Source organism: Bombyx mandarina, chromosome 10 (genome assembly GCF_030267445.1).
Source record: "Bombyx mandarina strain Sakado chromosome 10, ASM3026744v2".
NCBI classification, from domain to species: Eukaryota; Metazoa; Arthropoda; class Insecta; order Lepidoptera; family Bombycidae; genus Bombyx; species Bombyx mandarina.
The window spans coordinates 9,944,407-9,962,658 of record NC_143217.1 but is presented as its reverse complement, the minus strand read 5'-3'; the positions used below and the strand labels follow the sequence as shown (position 1 = coordinate 9,962,658).

The 18,252-nt window shown below is 35.9% G+C and overlaps 1 protein-coding gene and 2 long non-coding RNA genes across 4 annotated transcripts in view; 1 reads left to right on the top strand and 2 right to left on the bottom strand.

Annotated features, from left to right (window-relative positions):
- Positions 1-18,252, bottom strand: part of dtn (transmembrane protein 132C dtn) — a 95,528-nt gene that overhangs the window by 36,393 nt on the left and 40,883 nt on the right. The gene's annotated exons all lie outside the window — the stretch shown is intronic.
- Positions 13,718-15,097, top strand: LOC149502221 (uncharacterized). 2 transcript variants are annotated; one of them, XR_016323661.1, is made up of 3 exons: positions 13,733-14,259; positions 14,343-14,590; positions 14,695-15,097. It is a non-coding gene; the product is annotated as an uncharacterized LOC149502221 (long non-coding RNA). The 2 variants fall into 2 exon arrangements; XR_016323660.1 differs by having other exon boundaries at positions 13,718-14,590.
- LOC149502220 (uncharacterized) lies at positions 15,095-17,613 on the bottom strand. Its single transcript, XR_016323662.1, has 3 exons — positions 16,917-17,613; positions 16,227-16,674; positions 15,095-15,448 (listed from the first exon to the last, which is right to left on the bottom strand). It is a non-coding gene; the product is annotated as an uncharacterized LOC149502220 (long non-coding RNA).

Genomic DNA, 18,252 nt, shown 5'->3' with positions numbered 1-18,252 from the left:
TTTGCCCAATGTGGGAATCGAACACACGACCCTCGGTCCAGTAATCAAGGACATACTACACAACGTCAGTCAAAATCATTAATACATCAATCATCAATTCTAATTATAAAACCGTTGAATCCGTTGAAGAAAATTAAAAAAAATTGAAAGAAGGATGGAGGAAAACTAAAGAATTCCTATCTATTTATATGTCTGTCTGTTTGTTTTGTGTGCATTTTTGGAACAACTGTACAGATTTCATGTAGCTTTAACAAGTAGACAGAATATCATTTCGAGTAAAATCATACGGGCTTTGTTTAATTACAGTCGGATGTTGCGGAAAACATTATAGTAATTTAAAGATTTCTTTTAAATTATTTTTACCCTTTGTAAATAGTGTAGTTTTTAGATGTTAGAAATTACGTAGCATAAAAACGAAAGTAGCTATACGTTTTTTTAGCTTGCTTGTCCGAACCGATGAACCCATTTGCGCGAAATCTGTATAAATAATAAAATACAGGCTCGTTGAATATTTGCGTTTATTCCTATTTTATTAATTTAAATTACAACTTGCCATGCACGGGTGTAAAAGGCTGGAACGGAAGAGAGGGTTGCCAAGCGCCAAACATAAAATTAGCAACTTAGAACTTAGGTGTTACCATTAGAATATTACAATATCATTCTAATGTTCATATTTTGATTGAACAAAATCCATTATGGAAATAGTTTGATGCGAAAGAAAATAGGCTATCTCTCATCTCAATGTTAAGCACGGGTTTTCGTGTACATGATTTAAATTGTAATCCAAATGAATCCACAAAGTCCACAAAGTTCAAAGATCAAACTCACTAAATGGACATCTTTATGTAATTACTAGCGGTAAGGGGTACCTTAGGTCCACATAAGTAGGCATGGGAAGACATCGCCAAACTATATTCCTACGAGTATATGTTGATGCCCATTACCAACTGTGACCATCAGACGGACTGTATTTTTCTATGAAAGCAATAAACCCTTGCATACATTTGTATTGAGACATACAAAAAATAATGGTCAATTATTATTCAGAAAATGTAAAAAGCCAATTCCGATATTAAAAAATAAAACGAATTCAGCCAACAGAGAAAACGCGCCGCAAAAACCTCAACAGATCTGAACATAAAAATAAATATCGGTTTAATATCCGTATCGAATTGCCCCTAAAATTTGTATAACAGGACAATGAAACTGAAAAAAAAAATGAGGTAAAAGAGGAACCCGTAAAAAATAATGGCTCAACCCAATGAAAGAAGGGTGGCTTGCTGAATAAATTGTTTGCTTTTTTCAATTCCGCACATTTCGTACTGACTACAATTACATACTCACTACAATTCCGATATTAGTGTTTTATGGGTATAAGAAATATACTCAGACCCTTTAGGTCGATACATGTTTAACTTATAAATCGATGCCTCCAATGAACACTACTCTAACTCAAAATTTTGAAATTTTCGTTTTTCCCGCAAATCGCTTCACTATGTTAAAAGTATTACAATTAATCATTATTGATGGGGTTCGGAGCAAGAGTAAATCAACTAGTTACACAAAAAAACCATAAATATATCTGCAATAATAAATATTTTATCAACTTTTTTCGTTTAAACGCTCCTCCTGTAAATCTACGAATTTGGAGTTAGCGTAGTGTTCATTGGAGGCATCGAAATGGTATTTAATCCGAATGTGACTTGAATAATGATTGTTAGCTAATATTTAAAATTAGAAAAATAAATAGCTTTCTAAAAAAACTTAGGCACTTAACGAACGAGCTATATTACGTAACAGAATAAAAGATTCATCAAAAGATATGTAAGAGGAAAAACCCAGGAACAAATGTTCAATACGGTCGGAAAAACACTGCGAACGCTCGCACAAAGACAAGGACGTAAAATTTATATGAGAGTATTGAAAACAAAGTAATTCCTTTTTCCCTTATATAAAATGAGAATTTCCGCGTTTGTTTTCGTTGTATTCGGCACAGGAATCATTATGGCCCATCAGTACTGAATTTAGTGGATTTGCACCAATTTCTGTGCCTTAAAATATAGCTGTAGCTTTTATACGTAGCACACAATTATCTTGTTCAAGCGAATTCAAGATTATCACACAAGTTTTATGTGGAACAGAGAAAAAGGTTATCTTCTGCACGTACATTGCTACTGTTATATGATTTGACGCGTAGTTTTACGTTCATTCCAATTTTAAAATGGAATTACGTGTTTTTTTTTTTTTAATTCTTAACTTTAGATCTTAATTGAAGTATACCAGTGCTATGAGCAAACGGATGCATGTGATCGACATAGGAATGCGCGACGCCGACGACGATCATAAGTTACCGACAATTCGAAGAACATGTTATATGCCTGACTCATGAAACCAGACAGACGGTTACTCCAATACGAAAATAGCTGACGGCTAATGGAATTTGTCAACTTAAATATATAGCAGTCGTAATAACGTAATGATTTAACGCGACGCCAAACTATGACGTATGCGAGATTATGCGAAATGATGTAAGTTTTTTTTTTTTTATTGCCCTTGTAGGCAGACGAGCATACGGCCCACCTGATGGTGAGTGGTTACCGTCGCCCATGGACTTCAGCAATGCCGGGGGCAGAGCCAAGCCGCTGCCTACTGCTTAATACTCTCCACAAGCCTCGTTTGAAGAATGACATGTCATAGCGCTCGGGAAACACCGTGGAGGGGAGCTCATTCCATAGCCGGATGGTACGTGGCAAAGAAGTCCCTCCGCAGACCCAGAGGTTCCAAACGAGTAATCCGATAGTATCCATGATTATATTAAAGGAAATTTTATTTATGTAGAATTAAGTAAGGAAGTAAAGTTCGTTTGGAGGGTGCTTCTATAACCCTGTATTCTTTAAAAATGTAGGAATTGAACTAACTCGTTAGTTCGCGTTACTGTCGTCGCGATACTCTACGATAACCACTTGACATAACCTAGGGACGACAAGCTCTTGACTAACACTTGACTTGAGCACACTTATCAATGAGAAAGGCACAGTATGTTTCCTCACAAATTATTTGCGGTTCACTAAACAATTACTTTTACATATAAATGTTTATTTATCTAGACAGAGAGATAATGTTTTCGTTAGTACAGAATTAATGAAAAAATACATCAAAGAGAACCAAAGTATCCGTTTCAACGAATACCCGTCGATGTTTAGCTGAAGATAAATCGAGGCAGCAAATTTCTAGTTTCAAAGTATCCCTAAAGTTTGGAAACCATCACGGAAAATAGATGAGCAGCATTTGCCTTTTCGTTGTTAAGAAAAACATGTTATGTAGTTTCAAACTATAGTTAAAATCAGCGAATGAATAAATTGTCATCGAATTAACAGTCATAGATAGGATTAAGAAACGTAAAAAATAGGGTCCGTGTACTTATGTACGCGCGTAAGAACTTATACTTTATTTTTATTAAATTTGTTTCTTTATTTTTTATTTAAATTTAATCAATTTGAAAAAAAATCGATTAAACAACATCCTCAAACACGCATATTGGACATCCCTTTTCTTGACATCGTATAAATTCGGTAATTCTCGGTAAGGTTCGGAAAGTTCACCTGCGGCTATATTCAGACTCGCCAAGTTACGTCGGTCGTATAGTAATGAGCGATTTAGTGGGCAACTTCATTCTGTTAATTTTGTGTCACGGTGCGCGCGCATCGTAAAATTTCACACTCATAAATTTTTCACAACGCGCCTAAAGAAGTATAACTTCAAAAAGTTCAAAACAATATTAGTCTAAAATAAATGCCATTAAAATACAAAACAGCTTTTAGATATTCGTAAATAAATATCGATGAAGTGTACATATAATTTTAATTAATTCTCTTTCTCGAAAAAAAGGCTCGACAGATTTACAACTGAATTCATTAAAACTGCAAAGCCTTCTAACTGCCTCAACAAAAATGACGGCATTCATGTTATCATGTCTATAGAATCCAGAAATCTCTTAACACCACGAGGGCCGTGAGCTCATTCACCGGTATCCAAAAAAAACATCACTTTACTATTGTATAATTAAATTTAATTAAGACACCAAACATTAGCTGCGAAGTTAGTTTAAGAATAGAAAAGTTACGATCAGTGATGTTAGAAACGGTGGACGAGAGCTATACCGTAATGTATTCTCAAGTTGAATGTCTAACGGTGTGCCCTTATTGCGTATTTGATGACTGTGATTTACCACTGTAAATACACCTGCTACGACATAACACTGCATCTGTTTTGTTTGAACACAGCTTTCTAAAACTTACTCGTGCCACTTATATCTATTTCAACTTGTTTCCTGAACACCATCAAAAACAATTAAAACGTAAACAACCACAATCGGACGGATCATTATTCACGTTTTAAACGTTTAAAATTTAATGTTCCGAATCAACTGGCTATAAAAAAGATTCATATTATTGTGGCTAAGCTGTATGAACGTCGTAGTAGCTGTTGGTGTTAAAAAATAAACGCTGCTTGTTTATATGTAATGTAATTACTGTAGTAATGTAGTCCATTGAGCGGTTGGTGGTGCAAGGCATTGTCGCGGGCAGAAGATCTCGCGAACGATCTCCAACACGACGGACCGACCTTATAAAATCTGTGACTCACTGCAACATAATTGATTGCTCTCACTCTGCGAAACACCGTGCCACATGGCGTCGCATCGCGAGAGCATCGGTATCGCAGGATCCGACTGATGCATGACCACGACCACTCTGTCAAGAGTGTACGACTAGGAAGAAAGTTTATATGTAAATTTTACTAACTAATCTAAAGTGTCATGCTCTGTCGCTTGGTAGATACCAAGAGGGTAGATTCTGCGAAACATTACTCTTGCTAGGACTAGTGTTAGCAAATTGTTTCAGGCTAAGCCCGTGAGCTCACCTACCGCCCGCTTGTAGCAGGAATAGCTCCTTAGGCTACTAGTAGTGAATAGGTAAGAAAAAAAACAATTGTGAATGGAATTAACCCAAGATTCCGTTTGCATTTTTGGTACCGGTGTATATATATTAGAGGAACTACGTTATGATGATACGTTGATATATGATTATTGACTAGCGGTCCTTTGATTATTCTAACAAAAACTAGGTAAATGAGTCCACTAAGACAAAATATAGTAAAGCGAAAGCAAATAAATATAAACAAATCAACTGGGACAATGAACACGCGATCATCTGACCCTAAACTAGAATTCCCTGTACTATGGAAACCAGAGACTGATGTACATACTTATGTATGAATATACGTTTAAATAAATACACCCAGTTAAAGAGCCTAATAAACTTCTGTAACTATTCATTGTACGAATGTTTTCCCGATGTGAGAATCGAACTCGCAATCCTCGGCCCAGAAATCAGGGGCGTTAATTATTGTGCCACCGAGTCGATCAAAAGTATCTAAATAATATTCCGGTCTATCTAAGTAAAAGTATCTAAATAATAATACTCTCTATACCATGACACGGTACCAAGTAACAGACGGTACACAGTAATTCACATAACATAATAGCTAACAACGTGTCTTCTCATTACTTTACCCGGGTAATTAGTGGGCTGTGCGGAACGATAAGAGTTCCAAGAGACATCACTCTCTTTACCCCTATCTCCCCTACACACCCCTATACTGCAATAATTTGTTACCCCTTTCGAATATCTAAAATGTAAATGATGCATTTCGGTGATATTTGTACTGGTTGTAACTATCGTATGTATGTAGTATGTACACTTATGATACCTTAAGCAGTTACATAATCAACTATCCTGTCTATTTCTGACGCAAAGCAATGTCGCATTTCGGTTCGAAGAGTGAGACAATCATCAAACAATATTAAAGAGAACACGAAAATTGTAATGTATTCGATACATTGGAAATAATACGAGTATATTGACTTTAAAAAAAGGCGAGACTGCGAAACCGAAGAAAATACAATACAAATTATGATATATCATATTATGTCAAAGTGGATGGTGGCGTTTCCCCTGTGACGTTTATGAATTCCGATAACTAATTTACACAAAGTAAACCGTAATGTCGTTGAGGTACTAAAAAAAAGGAAGTAGAATCTAGCTTTTAAATTAATGCATTTGCATAAAAACTACAATTAATCTTTTGTATGTAAAATTATGCAGTAGTATGGATATTTTTATAGTTTAGAACAATTCCAAACTTGGGTAACAAACATAAAAGTAATAAAATAAAAAATAAATTTGAGCAAATTAACGTTGAAAACGAAAAGTAGCTTAGATTAAGAAATGTAATTTGTAGAAAAAGTACTATAACAATTTTATTATTGGTTTATGAATATTTTGTAGTCTAGTGAAATTATATAATTTCACAATGTACGTTCTTCTTTATAGTTCATATTAAGTCTGAAGCTTAAGGTAAAGTCTCTTGAGTTTAACTATTACTACCTAAAGCTTTTTATATAAAAGAACACAGTTGGCGGTTTAAAGGCAAATTTTACTTTAACGTTTAAATATCAAATATTTCTAAATTAACACATTTAAGAAAAAATTTAAAGCAACTCTTTTTTTTTCGAAATCTACTTTATCTATTAATACAATACAAAAAAAGTAATAAAAGTTAATAGCCCGAACATTAGCTTCACTTGCATGTAAAATTAACTACGTAAATGTACAATTACCAATGCTATTACAGGCTCGAATGGATACTCTCAGACGAGGCGATTGAGGAAATAACTAAGTTCCAAGACGTGGGCACGAGAAAATAAGATTATGAGAATAGGACGTTATTGCCTGCCCAAGACTGAAGCTTTGTGGTAAGAAAATGTAAATTCACTGAAACGGACGGAATACTAAATGGCTTCGATGTTTCTGCATTATTTTTCTATATTATAAAGAACACAAATTGATAGGCAGTATGCACTTTATGTTATATAACACCTGTTTGGTAATAATTGCTTTGCAAATTTGTTTTTTATTTTAATAAGTAAAAATATTGATAATTAATTCCTGGTTTTTTTTCTTCTTTTTTTTACGATTGAAGGATTACTAGTGGCCCGGAGGCCTTTCCAGTTTCACCAGGACAGGTGGGCGAGCAAAGGCTCAGCCAGGAGGGGTGGGATTTGCTAACAACTGCCCGAGCGTCTCCGAAGGAGACCTAACAGCTCAAGAGCACCTGCTTCGCGAATGAATAAATTCCTGGGGTATCGTCGTACAAAATACTGTAGATCGGACGAAGAGGCTTTTACTAGCGTGGAATGATATTTAATGCACCTTGTGAAATACGGATAGTCATAAAATTGAATATTATTTTAAATTGGGGTTTATTCGGTCAGTGAAATTATAATCGTGACCAATTGCTGTAAGTACGGTGGACCCATGCTGCGCTTGCGCCGGTCTCACAGCGGGGTAGCGTCATATAATTGTATACATCATAGGTTACAATAAGACCTGTAACTCAACTACTTATAGGCTTATAGCTGTTCGTATACAATCATATTATTATTGTATTGTATATCCCAGCATAGTGATTTCCTTTAGTTTTCAATTGTATTTATAGGAACTAGTAATTAGGTTAAACTAAAAAAATGGGACAACTGAAACTACCACAGTAAAACCAACCAAAACAAAACACAACTTAGTCAAACAAAAACAAACAGTACAATGTTTTTTTTTCACACATACCCGAACGTGCGGTTTGTATAAACTCGACGGATTTAAACGAACGTTGGAAATCCAACAGAATTCTTTTCGACTTAACCCTTTCCCGTGAGTGCTATTATTCGAATTTTCCTTTGAAAGAGGCAAGGACTCTTGGTAATCTTTATCCGTACTAGTGATTGGTTTTTGGAATCGAATTATCTCCTTGGGCTTTATGACCACTGAACAAAAGAGGCTTCTTTTGATCAACAGCGTTCTCCTCAATCTCGACGCTGGGATTTTCTGTGACAGTAATTTCAGTGAGTTTTAATCATGGAAATTGTTGCCTTTGTAGCATCCCGACCTGTGGTTGTTCGACACAAAGCCGTGTATCTTGCATAAGGCGTACTCTCGTAGCTTTTAGGGATATTACTAGTTTCGTATCTTTACTCTGTCTTTGAGCTTCCGAACTCAGGACTTACTACAACAAATTGTTCATACTTCCAAATCATCTAAATTACAAACTGTTTTGTTTTAACTTCAAAATATTTAAAATCGTGGTGAAAGCCTGTTGAATCTTATCCAATCGATCCAATTAAAGAAAAGAGTGATCCGTATCAGATTCACACTTTTCTTTAATTGGATTGATTTAGCACGGTACGATTTACATAATAATGTGTGAAATTTTCATATTCTTACTTCAAATAGACAACCGAATTTGAGATAGGTAATGTCTTACCTAATTTACACTGAGTAAAGTTCATTCTAACAAGACAGTGCTGAAAAAGAATTCTGTAACATTGGGTTTCCGATTGAACCATTTGCAACAGACCTGAAATACCGGTAACTAAGTAAAGATCCTGGTAAGAGCATGTATTACTAATAAATGGTATTAATGATGACCGATATGATATTGATGACCGCGGACATTTCAAAACCATTCGATGTTTAATAATTTGAAATACATATGTACGCGTTCACTTCAATTGAACTTCATTAATCGATGAACAGATAATGTACTGGAATGAAGCAGTATCGATAAATCAATGAACAATAAATATTGTTATGGGTGGACCAATAAATTTCCATTCGATCGCAAATTAGGTACGATTGAATCAATCGTTTTTCTATTAGGTCAGATGAGCTTAATAATAATAAAAACAGTCCGTCCGATTATTAATCAATAGATACGGGTATGCGATCCCTTTGTTATTATTTCCCTGTCATCCGTCCGTAGCGGTAGAATGTTAAGCTATTTTCTTACCTAATATCATAATTGGTATCTCTGCTCTAAGGCATGTTGCAAGTAAGCACGGATGTGGCTCCTCTCTCATGTTGTCTGTTTCTCCGACAAAACAATCCAGCAATACGATTTGTAGGACTGGACCGTCATTGTAAGTTGCAACTGAAATGTCTATAAACCTCATCGCGGACATAAGAGTTCCTGCTGTGATTTCAGCGGGCTTCCGAAATCGCTTAAGGTTGGGTTTCAAAAAAAGCACAAACAATTAACAATACGTATACATATCTGGGTTGGCTCGAAAACATTACATAATCGTGAAAACGTGAATAATTCTAGATTGTTCGCAAAGTTACCGCTTTTAATAAAATCACTTTGTGACAGCCGCCGGATGAAAACCTATCTTCGTTTACGACATCACAGATGATTACATTCAATTTTGTTTGTTCTCGCGGAGGTTTAGCTTTGTGTGATTGCGAGTGATTTATTCGAAGCCTGATATTCTGCGAAACAAACACGACCGTCGTATATTCAGCGAGATAATGTTTGGGTTTTGTTATCTCCGACTCATTCGAGGCTGATATTCTCATTTGGTTCGAATTTACGTTATTGAATGTTGTCCTTGTTAAACATGGCGTAGTGGGTATAATAAATATTGTACCTATCTTATACAATACAATACAACACAAAATAGACGATAGCGAGATAATGCTTCAACTTAGGTTTGAGATATTGTAACTAATTTTTAAAGTAAGAACATATCTATAAAATATGTGCTTAAACCATACGCATATGTAATCTAGAAAAAAGAAAGAAATAGACTGAGAAAGAGCAAAATGTGACGTGACTAATCTTATGTAACTCGGTCGGTGTACATCACTGTAAAAACTAGCAAGTGAAGTGAGTTCGAAGTCTTTGAACGTGCTTCTTGCATTTCAGGATTGCAAGTAATCCAATTAAAGGAAGTTCGCATTAGTGATGCCAAAGAGGAGCTTTGCTTTCCACTTTAGTCTATACCCGTGAATTTACTTTGAAGCAGTAGGTATAACCTAAATGTGCAATGTTCTTTTTATGTCCGGTGCTTTTCAGCTGAGGCACAGATGAATAGATATGCAGACTATCTCACGATATGACGGTACTAAGTGTGGAGACTAGATTTGAGTGATTTGAGTGTAAATGCGTCTGACTAAATGTGACCATAATCTCAATTACAGTGCAAAGCATGAATACACGATTGCTTGAATGACGGTTGGCGATTACTATCCATGTGGGTTCACAATACGCCGTGACAATAGGTAGGTTCGCGAATTTATATACTTTACGGGTGCGATTTTAATAACAATGTTTTCCTTTATAATGAAAGTAATGTATGAATATGTATTGTCTGAAAATCAAGCTTGAAATTTTCAGCAGGCCAATGAAAGCTGGCCGAAAACAAAAGGAATACGTTAATTTTTAAACATATTTGTACACGTTTCTGAATGCATATTCATAACTCGGCGAAAAACATTAATACTTCAGGCACCTTTGTGAGTGAATGTGATACGATTTAAACATACCCTCTTATTTTAAAAGCATTTGCCTTTGAAAACGTAATAATATTACATTAAAATAATATGCTGTCTGAATTACATTAAAATTTGACAGAGTACACGAATATTCGTGAGCTTTAAATAAACTTTGTTTTAGATCGAATCATTATTTTGTGCTTGTTGAAATGAACTTCTTTAGGCGCATGGGGGTAACATTTTTACAGAACGTCACGCAGGTATGCAACGGAAGTGACATCAAACTACTATTAAAATTAAGTACTTGTCAAATGTCAGTAGTAGTAGTTGTTGTATTTTTCCATTTCTTTTTTTTTTTTTTTTTTTTCCTACCTAAGCTGATAGCCTTGAGAGGCTATGTCAGCGTAACCCTAACTTTTGTAGGTGAGCTCACGGGGCTCAAACCTGATGACGTTGCTAACACGAACCCTAGCAAGAGTCGTGCTTCGCAGAATCTACCACCGGATCGGAAACGCGACCCACTGAGAAGATCCGGCGAGAAACTCAGTGGGCTGTGTCTGAGAGTTAATTTACTCGTCGAGCCCTTCGTCGCAAGCGACGGGTTCGACGAGAACGGTGACCGGTGCTTGAAGTACCTAGAATCACCGTTAGTGGATCGGGAGGATCCGAGATGACGTGTTTTGGGCGACGTCGACTGCTTTCCATTCTGTCCGCAGGATCGGGAATGTAGTTACCGGCGGCCACGATGAGAGGGTTCTCGTGTCGTGCCGCTTTATCGAAGTGGCGCATTGACGCCGACTGCATATACTTACTGGTGGACTCTAAGTCCAGGTCGTCATGGAGGTCGACGTTCCTGACGAACCACGGGGCTCCGACGGCTATCCTGCAAAAACGGGATTGAATGACTTGGAATGATTTTAAGTGTATGCGGGCCGCGTGAGCGAACACTACACTTGCATAGGTCATGACGGGGCGTATGCAAGTTTTGTAGAGTGTCACCTTATTTCTAAGGGACATTTTACTTCGCCTACATATCATCGGGTAGATATTTTTCCAACTGGAAAGGCAAATGTATCATACCATACACCCTAATATTTTATAATTTTTTTGTGAAAAATGTTAATAGGAATTGAAATGAAATGAAAAGAATTTGGAACATTAATCAAATAGCATGAAATTAAATTAGTCAATTCAATTGGCAAAATATTAGTCATTTACAATTTAGAAATCTAAACATAATGTGACTGTCAACACTGAGGATTGAGATTGACATTTGACAGACTTTTGGCGGGAACATATCTTCCTTTTTCCCTTCCTCTAAGTCTCGGAAATCTAAAGTTTTAGATTTGTATAAATATAAGCAAGACTTATAAATTAGTTCGCCAAAAAAGTTTCACTTCTGACATGTGTAGGTACTTTGTACGCACGCACTTTTTTTTAACTACGTTCTAAATTTTACTAGCAGATCTATAAAATCACTGCTTTATTTCGTCAGTTAAAGCACTTCTTATCTACAAATGTTTCGAAACTATAATAAAATGTGTTGTGTATACATACTTGTTAAAGAGGTGAAGTATTTTCTACAGGTACAGCCTCCAGTGCATATAAAATGAAATGAGGCGACAAGTGTATTACGTATGTTATCTATACCGGTAACAGATAGCGGAGATGAGCGTGCGAACCGACATTCGAGCTCAGTCGGCACGAGACCGATTTGCATTCCCGGACGTGTTCCGAATACTATGTTAATAACCTCAGTGCCTACGGGGAGGCTGCACTTCGACTTGCCAATGACTTATTGTTTCGATATACATTACGATGCAATAACTCGTCGTGGCCTTAAGGAATAGGCGTCCCGTGCATTCGTGTTGAGCGATGCACCGGTGTTCGAATCCCGCAAGCGGGTGCCAATTTTTCTAATGAAATACGTACTTGACAAATGTTACGATTGACTTCCACGGTGAAGAAATAACGTCGTGTAATAAAAATCAAACCCGCAAACTTATAATTTGTATACTGTAAAGCAGGAACGCGTTTCGGTTTGAACGGTGGAGTAGCCGTTGTAACTATACTGAGACCTTAGAAGTTATATCTCAAGGTGGGCGGGCGGCATTTACGTTGTAGATGACAGTAGATGTATATGGGCTCCAGTAACCACTTAACACCAGGTGGGCTGTGAGCTCGTCCTCCCCCAAAAAAAAAAAAGATCTTCTTCTGTTGATGTTCTTACACCGCAATACGTCATTGAAGTATTTATTTTGAAAACAGTAAAAAATTTAAACATTCTCCATCATTTTCCATAGGGACACATGCAAGTTACGTGAGTCTGAAACCATAATTTCAATTAATTACGTCTTTCCCTTGTTCTGGTAGATAAATGAGTCTCCGGAGCGTCGTCAGCTTTGAAAACACGAAACTTTGAAACTTACCCGCGTCCTCCAACGGCTCATATCGCTAACGCAACAATTCAGATACGTATTCTTCATTTTTCTTCGCGCCAATCTACATTAATTTAAACTTCAAATTCGTTTTGACAGGTATGCACTGTGCTTAAGTAATATTTATTTTTAATTTAAATTTAATCAAGTCTTGACAAAAATCTCTAAAGTTTAGACCATAGAGTTTTACGTAGTAAAATACAATTTTGGTCATGAGCGAATCAGCATTATGGCGAGAATCATCATCTGATTTAGATCGATAACAAGACAGTTGGCCTTGTTTTAAATTTTAATTTAGGTTATTTGTAACGAAATTCCATCCTAATCTAACTACATTATGATTTAGGCTAAATAGATAATATCGAATTGCCACAGATACATATAGCTTAAGATAGTTTCATTGAAAGTATTGGCAGTATAAAAAAAAATGCCACCGTCTATTGCGGACGTGAACAATGATTTTAGCCTTCGGTCGAACCAATTTCACGCGTGATTTGTGCACTTTTATTTCATTACTTCTCCCGGAGTGCTGTCAAAGCAAACTGAGTTGTAGGGGTGGAGATTAATGTTCACTGCAAACCAATAAATTACCTAAATAAAATTAATGCTACATAATTCTATAATCAAAGGTTGCTAATGTTTTGTATGCAAAAACAAAACGCCACATTGGTATATAGGAACCAGAGATGGAACAGAGATCAATAAAATCATTATATTTTTATGAGAAACATAACGTACAATCCTGTTTCTTTTATGAATACAATCATGTTACTTTTATGAAAAACATGACGGTACATGTGGGTACATATAGGGTTGGCATCTCATAACTTGACAAACATCGATTCATGTAGCAGCAACATCTTGTCTCACGGCATAGCCGACTCGACAACTTGATTTACGGCCGTTTTCAATAACGTATCTGAGTTTTCGGATAGATAGCTATCTCCGAATATCAGCAAGAGCGTATCTATCCTTAGTTTGCGTTTCACAATCACGGATAAGTGCTATCTCTCTTTAACCAACAGTAGATAGCTTCTTCCCTCCGATTTATCCGAGCCTCTTGATACGTTTCGTTCTACTACAAATACGAAACAACGTCAGGATCAAGACTTATTTTATTTTATTCTAAATTATAACTATAATTTAACCAGCATATTGTAGACTATCATAAACACATTTGTTTATAACAAAAAGTAATAAAAACATATGTAGATTTTTTTAAATTGGACGTATTGCTATTTTTATCCTAGTCGAAATTATGAAACGAAACGTTTTGACAGTCCGTTTGCCAATAAGCAGTGATCAGTTTCTTTTGTTTGTTTTTCTATTGTTTACCTACTATATTAGATGATGACTTACCTCCAAAACGCTTTAAAACTTTCGTTTATAATTCTAAGTGTGTAATTAAAGAGCTACAGTGAAATAAAATGAATTCTGTAAGTATCTATGAACTACATTGATAATAATAATTTTACTTTGAAAACTTTGAGTTCAAGTTTAGAAAATATATCTTTTTCAGTCAAGAAAGGCAGCACCCATGACAAAAGATGAGACGATGATTCTAGCAGAACTTGTGGCGGCGAAAAAACATTTCAATAATAAGGCAACAAATGCCACAAACAATAAATTGAAGGAGCAGGCTTGGCAAACCCTTGTAAATGATTTTAATTCGTCGATTCGTCGTTTCCCACGAACTCCATCGCAGCTTCGACTAAAATGGGAAAACTTAAAGAACGCTACGGCAACATAAGAAACAACCTTAGTAAGGTTAGTATAATTAGTTGATTGTTTGTCTCTAATAACACATTGATAAACATGATTTTTTCTTCAGGTTGCCGTAGTATTTGAAATAATTATGCTCTTTGTTACAGGCTGGAGGTGGTAAGGATTGCAGATGAAATTTTGGATAAAGCATGCACATTGTTGTAGGTCACATATAATATTTTTAACACTTTTACAGCCAAGCGGAAACAAGATGGAAGAAAAGAAATGCAAGGCTAGCATAGGGACAATGCATTAGCAGAATATCTAATAGCAAAAAAGAGACTTGACTTGGAAAATAAAGAAAACGGTAGCAAAAGTTAAGTTAGATTTAGATAATATAAAAAATTAAAAATTACTTAAAAGGAATATTAAATTTCATAAATTAAGTAGGCAATAATAATTTTATGTTAGATAGTTTTTTAAGTATATGTACAAATTCTAAATTAAATATCTTGCATGTACTAACTACCATGTAATTATCATTTTGGAAAATAAAAAATAGTCAAATTATCTTTGGAGTTTATTTTATAAATTATCTTTGGAAGCAATTATTTATAAGTACATAGTTGTATTTCAGATGTAAGTTTTGAAAAATTGTTATGAACAATTATATTATTTTCCTGTAATGTATCTGCGACTGAAATTTCTGATTCTAATTCTTCTAAATTCATACTTCTGACGATATTATGCAGCATGGCAGCTATAATAACAGCTTGCATATTTTCTAGTTTTAATCTACTTTTCAATGATATACAGGGAGTCTTCTTTTACAAACACCAATGCATCTGAAAATTATACATTATTCGCTTAAATTATTTTACAATACAGTATAACAAGCTCTTAACTAAAAAAAAAGATTACCTTTTTTTTTTTTTTTTTTTATTTTTTTTTTTTTTTTTTTTTTTTTTTTTCTGATTGAAAGTTTACTGGTGGCCCGAAGGCCTTTCCAGTTTCACCAGGACAGGTGGGCGAGCAAAGGCTCAGCCAAGAGGGGTGGGATTTGCTAACAACTGCCCGAGCGCCTCCGAAGGAGACCTAACAACTCAAGAGCAATTGTTTCGCGAATGAATCTACTACCGGATCGGAATCGCGACCTCGCTGATCCGGCGAGAAACTCAGCGGGCTGATGCATGGGTTAGGTTGCACGTCGACCTCTTTGTCGAGTTCGACGAGTACGGTTACCGGGGTCCCTAAGCCTGCCCCTAGTATTAGAGCTGAAGGCATCTAATGCAAAGGTTATTGGATCTGATGGATCCGTAAGGACGTGTCTAGGGCGTCGACGGTGACTGGCTCCTGCATGATCAGGATTCGGAGAGTAGTCAGCGGCGGCAACGATAAGGCGATTATCATGACGCATAGCCTTATCGAAGTATCGTTCCGACGCTGACTTCATGTATTTCCGAATTGATTCGAGGCCCAGGTCGTCGTGTAGGTCAACGTTCCTCACGAACCACGGAGCGCCGACAGCTAACCTGCAAAAGCGGGATTGTAGGGATTGGAGGGTGTCTATGTGTGTGCGGGCCGCGTGAGCGAACACCACACTCGCGTAAGTCATGACGGGCCTTATGCAAGTTTTGTAAAGTGTCACCTTGTTCCGAAGGGACATTTTACTCCGCTTACAGATCATGGGGAAGATTACCTCTCTATAGTATTTCTTGTTTTAATATGTGATTCATTTTAAATCGTTCCGATTGAGTATGTGGGTTAATTAATCACGTTAAAAGATAGGGTTGTGGGGATAGCCTCTATCGGCAAGCAAATAGCAATTTCCAAGTCCACCTTGTTATCAATGTTCTCTTGATATGTAGATAATTTATTATAATAGTGTCATATTAAATTCATATAAACACCTAAATATATAATATAAATAAATAAAAATATAATAATAATATATAATAATAATAATATAAATAAGGTAATATAAATAAGAAATACCTTTTCAATCGGAATGGTTAATTATAGTTGTATCATGAGTAGACCCAGGCCATCAAGCAACAACATTTTGAAACATCAATGATGCATTGCACACAAATTACACATTCAAAATACTCTTTTTCTATTTCTAAATTCCTCTCCTATATTTGAATCTGTAACACAAATATAAAATGTAGAGGTATTAGTGTGTAATAAGAATGAAGGTAAATAGCCTACCAGGTTATTGTATTAGTATATGAATGTCATTTAGGGCACCATGGGAATCCAGCAGTATTATAGAATTCCTGTTGAGTGTGATTTTGTAACACAACAAAAATTAGGTATAATTTTGCTATTGCTATAAACAAATATAAGTTGTAATAACGAGTACTTTTATGGTTAAAATTTATCTTACCTTTTTGACGTTACACTCAAATATGGTCTCATTAAATTAATCAATTCATTCACAACACCTTTGCTCAGAAATCTATAGTCAAATTCGTAATTATTGATCTTCGCCATGTAATTCAGACGATCTTTATTTTCCTAACCATATGATATCGGCCTCACTATCACTATCTGCATCACAATCCATTAACATTTGAAATAATTCCATATCACTATCATCACTGCTACAATATGCCAATATGAAGAGAAACAATTATTAAATTATAGCGATTTACTTTCGAAAGATAAACATGTAACCGGCCGATTTTGACAGATAAGCGAATGCCCATACTAGAGATAGCGCCGCCTACCGGAGAGTTACTTAAAACTCATATTGAAACGGAAGTAAGCACGATTTGTATGAGCGTTCTATCTTTAGCAGGTTATCCGTCCTCCCGACGATGGATAGATAAATCCGATAGGAACTGCTGCCCGTCGATAGGTTATTGGAACGTAAGTAAGGACAAAAATATAGATTTGTCTATCTTTAGTAACCGAAACTAGGGATAGATAGGTTATTGAAAACGGCCGTTATAGGCCTGCTTTGTAAGGGCGGATGGGTAAACACTACGGTAACCAGTCTTTATGTTTTCGGGAAGATTTGTTTGCTCAATTTATCCAAATTCATATAAATATACAGTGATACCTTAATCAACAGTCACTAGCGTTTTATTTTGCCGGCTCGGCTGGTAGGTACTTCAGCAATCTTAAGATATCAATATTGTAAATACTTTATTTATTTATTAATACGGTCAAAATATATTATTGATTACGTTTCGAAGTTTGAAGAAAATATTGACGAATATTAATTGAATTTTAATACTTTTTATATTAACTCCATAGACTGGTGTACGAGCTTACGGGCCGCTTCCGTCGACTCCCAACGAAGAGCTCGACAGTCGACGTGCAAACTAGCCCTTAGACACAATCCACTGAGCTTCTCATCGGATCTTCTCAGTGGGTCGTGATTTCGATCTCCGGTACTAGATTCAGCGAAGCACTGCTCTTGCTAGGGCTAGTGTTAGCAATTCTCTCAGGTTGAGCCCCTGAGCTCATCTACTAGTTCGCGCGAAGTTTGAATAGCCCCTTAGGCTACTAACGATTAGGTAGGAAAAAATATAGTAATAATTTTTCTCACAGTTATGCTCAACAGTCGTTTAAATTAGAGAAGGAGGCCCGATTTAATCAAAAAGATTAAGAAGTACCAGGTCTCTTTGCTTATGAGCATTCTTTTTAGAACACGACTACAACTTAATGTTTTAATAGCTCAATTAATACTGGACGTATTTGTTTACATTTTTAGA